This window comes from Hyperoodon ampullatus (assembly GCF_949752795.1).
Source record: "Hyperoodon ampullatus genome assembly, chromosome: 1".
NCBI lineage: Eukaryota > Metazoa > Chordata > Mammalia > Artiodactyla > Ziphiidae > Hyperoodon > Hyperoodon ampullatus.
Genome location: NC_136914.1, coordinates 93,477,518 through 93,483,517, shown reverse-complemented (window position 1 = coordinate 93,483,517; position 6,000 = coordinate 93,477,518).

Genomic DNA, 6,000 nt, shown 5'->3' with positions numbered 1-6,000 from the left:
CTGTATTTTGTTGTATGGGTATATCACAATTTATTTTCTATTCATCTGATGATTGACATTTAGATTGCTAACAGTTTGAGCTATTAGGAATAAAGCTACTATAATAATTTGCATGCAAATCTCTCTCTGACATGTGTTTTCATTTTCTCTTGAGTTAATACCTGGGAGAGGAATTGCTGGGTCATTTGGTAGGTATATATTTTATTTTATAAGAAAAGGCCAATTTACTTTATAAAGTGGCTGTACATTCTGAGCAGCATGGCTGAGAGTTCCCATTGCTTGCCATCCTTGCTAACATTCAGTATTGTAGTCTTTTTAATTTTAGTTATTATTGTGGATATGTAATGCTATCACATTATGATTTTAAGTCTCATGACTCTAATTGTTAATGATGTTGAGCATTTTTATGTGTTTATTTGATTTTCATATACACATGTATGTGTATGTGTCTAAATCTTTAGTGATGTGTCCAAGTTTTCATCCATCTAAAGAATTTTTATATATTTATTTATTTATTTTTAATTGTGGTATAGTTGATTTACAATATCATATAAGTTTCAGGTATACAACACAGTGATTCACAATTTTTAAAGGTTATACTCCATTTATAGTTATTTTCCACTTTAATTGTCTTATTGAGTTATAAGAGTTCTTTATATATTTTAGGTACTAGTCCTTTATCAGATATATATTTTACAAATAATTTCCCTAAGTCTAGGGCTCACATTTCCATTTTATTAAAGTATCTTTGGAATAGCAAATGTTTATAACTGATCAATTGTTTTCTTTTATGTTTTGTATTTTTCATCTCCCATATAAGAATTCTTTGCCTAACCTAATGTAATGATGATTTTCTAGTTCTGTCATTCCATCTATATTTATTAGCAGGGATGCTTCTATAAAAAAGAACTTTTCCTCTTCAGCTGTTTGTTTACCTTAAATTATAGTTTACATAGGAAAGGTAGTACAAATACTCCATCAGTTTCCAGAATATTCACTCTGCTTTCAGATCTATGTATTTTGTACAATCACAAACTTCTATAACAAACACAAGGCAAAAAATCTGTGAGGAATTACAGCAAAATGCTAAAGTTGCTTTCTTTTGATACTGGAATTTTTGAGAGAGGTTTTTCTTTTTCCCTACTTCCTGGAAAGACACATGCCAAGCTGTTAACTATAGTTATATGTGGCTGGTGCGACTGTACATTATTTGCTTTTCTTCCTATTTTTCTGTGTTTTCTAAATTTCTACATTATTTAATCATATTATTAACAAAATGGGAAAATATACTTATTTCATATACAGTATACATCTGTCTGTCTATCCATCAATCAAGTCCTTGGAACTTCCTGTCCTCAATGGCTTTCTTGCAGTTTTCTTTCCTCAACTTTCAATGTAAGACCCCACTCGGGTCCTCATTCTCAGAAGAATATTAATGCTGCTTTCCAGTCATCCTTACCTTTTTTAGCCCTCCCTATTTTCTCTCTGTGGTAAGGACGGCAGAGGCTAAACAGGTAGATGTTCAGTTCACAATGAGTTGCTCACGTGGTTACCTTTATATTCCACTTTTGAATGATAGAGGAGTTCCACTGTCACCCCAGGCTGAGTGTTATCAACGTTTATTTGCATACAAGCAAACCTGAAGCAATTGTGAAAGAAAATAGGCAAATGAGAACAGGTTTGTTTACAGCAATGGCAGACATGTCTCACATTTACTTTTCCAGAAAAGGCCAGAATGCAGTTTTTGCTTCTGTGTGTAGGTGGTAATCTATGCACAGATCTTTACATTGCAATCAGGCTGAAGGTTATACATTTGGGGAGCCTTCTTTAAGAAAGAGAATGCAAAAATATATTACTTTTGCAAACTTTACAAAAACATGTGAGCTTATGCATAAATTGCTAGCCTGTGTCCCACCCCCACCCCATACTCACAGCCTCTTGGGGCCTTGGAAGAGGCCTGTGCAAACCAGAGACACCAAAGCTTACCCCAAAGCTTATGTTTTATTAACTTCCTAGTAAATATGCTTCTAATTATAATGACCCACTTGGACATTCACTTGTTTACTGTTTTTCTCTCTCAGCCACAGCTGGAACCACAGTACTGTGTTCATCACATGTATCTCATGTTCCTAGCACAGTGCTTGTTTATATCAGAGAGTCAACAAATATTTGTGAAATGAAATTGATTACTGAAAGGTAAGAAGGAAGGATGAATGAATATGGTGATGGATTCAAACGCAATCATGCTCATACAGCATGGAGAGAGCTGAGCAAGGTCAAGGTGGTTAACAGATATCCTTGGGCATTCCATTCCAAGGGAGAACAGGTCATTTTGCCCGGGGATTGGCTCCTCCCCAACCTCCCTCCAAGGGCCTTCCATGACAGCTGAGACCTTTCCTCTACCAAGAGTGTTACTGGATAAGGCCTCCAGTGCTCTGCAAGTCCTTGGCCCAAGGCCTGCAGCTATGGGGTTTTCAACTAGGTCAGGGGTTGGGTGACTTTTAGAGAAAACTTCAAGGCTTATTCTTTCCTGTAGACTTGCCTGCAGAAGACATGCTAACCAGTGACCTTTTCCTGAGGACACTCTTAGAGTTGTCGCTGGGAGAAGGCCTACAGAATTGTGGCTAAAAACCTACCTCCCCTGTGAGCTTAAAATACCTCCTGACATTCCCCCGACAGAAGGCTCCCAGACAGGAGCAATCTGTAAGAGCAGACATCTCTCAGCAGTGACCTCTGGATAAATTCACGATGAGAACACAACATCCCTTTTTAAAAGCAGGGTCATCTGCACACCCCATCTAGAGAACAGGGTGATGTCTTTGTATGCACCACACAGCTTTTGGTTCTTTGTGAGAGCTCCCAATACATTGCTGAAATGCTAATAATACATTTTCATTTCTTTGTTTCTGCCTCAGGCAACTTTGCTTTGATGCTTTCAGGATTTGAGCATGTGAGCTAGGGTTAGGACCTTAATTATGACATGATATTAGGCATATTTAGAAAAACCAGAGTTGTAAGAGGAAGGAATGTAATAACAGGGATTTAGAGATTAAAGCAATTTAGGAGAGAGAATACAAACAAAAGTAATAGAAATCAGACTTGACATGGATCTTGTTGGAATAGTGCAGTGCAAAAATACAAGAATACAGGAAAGGGCTCATCCACATTCTAACAGGGTCTGACTGGAATAACCCAGAGGTTAGAGCTGGGCTTTTGCAGTCTCAGTCACTGAATTTGAACCCCACCTCTGGCTCTTACTAGTTGTGTGCTCTTGGGCTTATCTGAGTCTATTTTCCACATCTGCAAAAAGGGACTAATAAGAGTACCCACCTCCTAGGGTAGGTGAGGTTTCAATGCAATAATGTGTATACATTGCTTAACAGCTTTTGGCCCTCAGCACTCTGCAAAGGGTAGGGACTAACCATCACTGGGAGATGACAACACACTTAGAATCATGGGTCAAGTCTATCAGCGAAAAAGCAATAGGCTTTGAATAGAAGGGTTCTGAATCTGACTTCAATGCATGCTTCGGGCAGAGGGAGAAATGGGAATACAAAGAGTTAGATGTGTTTTTTAGATGCAGAGAAAAAAAAACATTAGGTAACTGGTGAATCCAGAAGACAGCATAGAAACCAGATTTGGGATGGTTAGTAATGAGGAAAAAGAAAAAGGAAGGAAGGAGGGGAGGGGAGGAAGGGAAGGAAGGAAGGAAGGAAAGGAGGGAGGGAGGGAGGGAAGGAGGGAGGGAGGGAGGAAAGGGAAGGGAAGGGAAGGAGAGGAGTAAACTTGGAAAATATCTCTTTATAACAGCACGATGAGGCAAGGGTCACCCACTGGCAAGGAGCATAATAGTGATGAATAGGAAGGTTCTGGGTGGAAGAAGATGTGTGCCCAGGAAGAGCCTGGTCCAGCCCTCCAAGGTTCTGTGGACACTGGTTTGTCTGTTGATTAGCTGGGAATACTCCTTCCCACCCAGTGACCTGCAAGGAGACACACATGCATCCCTGCCCCCCAAAGATAGGTCTGCCAAACTTGGTTTGGCAGATTTTGAAGCAGCCCTGTAACTTAGCTCCAGCTCTTCACAGCCACTTTCAGTGATCCTGTCTGCACAGGGACCCAGAGGGAGACATCCCAACTGTGCCCTCAGACGTAGGCCTGCTGGCCTTAGTTAGACTGCTGATCTTGACATGGCCCCATACTGGCTCTAGCTCCTCACAGCCTTGCTCTGGCAGCAGTCTTTCCTGCCCGGAGACTCCAAGGGAGTCACGCCTGTCTGTGCTCCTGGTCCAATTGAGGATCTTGAAACAGCCCTGTAACTTGGCTCCAGACCCTCTAAGCCATGGTCCCAGAGTGGTCTTGCCTACTTGGAAAGGGGCGCGTCTGTCTGTGCCTCTGGAGGCAGGCCTGAAGACCTCTACTCAAGCTGTGGATCATGAAGCATCCCCGTGATTCGGTTCCAGCCCCTCTCAGCTGTAGTCCAGGGCTGATTCTACCTGCCCAGCAATCTTCCCAGTGACTTTTCCGGTGTTCTTCAGAGGACCCAACAAGAGCCATACCCACTTGTACACCTGGTAACAGGCCTACTCTCTACAGACCTGAAAATGATTTTTGTCCCAGTGCCAGCCCTCCTGGCCAAGGTCCTAGAAGCCATCCCATCCATCCAGATGCCAGACAGAATCCACACCTGCCTGAGCTCCTGGTAACAGATCCACAAACTTCAGACCTCACTACAGACCTGGCAGCAGCCATGGGACTTAGCTTCAACCCTGCTTGACTGCAAGCCCAAAGGCAATCCCTCAGCCTGGAGATCCAACAATAGAAGGTCTTTACCTGCGAAACCAGTCTATAAAGACTAGAAGAGGTGTTTGCTCCTTCAAAGGCACAGACACCAATGCAAGGCTACATGAATTATAAAGAATCTGGCAAACCTGACACTACCAAAGAAACTAATAAAGCTATAGTAATCAACCCCAAAGGAATAGAGATCTGTGAATCGCTTGACTAAGAAGCTCAATGAGATGAAAGAGAACATGGATAGATAACTAAACAAAATCAGGAAAACAATGCATGAACAAAATGAGAAGTTTAATAAAGAAATAAAAGCTGTAAAAAAGAATGAAATAGAAATCTTGGAGCTGAAGACAGAACTGAAAAATTCAATAGAGAACTTCAAAAGCAGACTCAATCATGCAGAAGAAAGAATCAGCAAACTCAAAAACAGGTCATTTGAAATTGATCAGCTAGAGGAATACAATAGTCTGAATGTATACCTCTCAAATTCATATGGTGAATCCTAATGCCCAATGTAATAGTATTATGAGGTGGGGCTTTTGGAAGTGATTAGGTCATGAGGGTGGAGCTCTCTTGAACAGGATTAACATTCTTATAAAAGAGATCTCAACATACTCCTTAGCACCTTCTATCATGTGAAGACACAGTGAGAAGTCTGAAACCCAGAAGACAGCCCTCATTCAATCATGCTGGAACCCTGATCTCAGACTTTCTGCCTCCAGAACTGTGAGAAATAAATTTCTGTTGTTAATAAGCCACCCTGTCTGTGATATTTTGTTATAGCAGACCTAACAGACTAAGAAAGGAGCAACAAAAGGAATGAAAAAAAAATGGATAAAGTATTTAAAACCTATAGGACACCATCAAGCAAACAAACATACACATTATGTGTATTGAGAAGGAGAAGAGACAGAAAAGGGGGCAGAAAGTTTATTTAAAGGAATAATAGATGAAAACTTCCCAGCTCTTGTGAGGTATATAATCATCCAGATACAAAAAGCTCAAAGGACCCCAATTAAGAGCAACCTAAAGAAGATTACCCTAATACAATATAATCAAACTGTCAAAAGTCAAAGACAGAGAGAATTTTGAAAGCAGCAAAAGAAAGAGACTTGTTCTTAGTAAGGGAACTCCCATGAAGTTATTAGCATATTTCTCAGCAGAAATCTTGCAGATCAAGCGGGAGTGGTATGATATATTCAAAGTGCT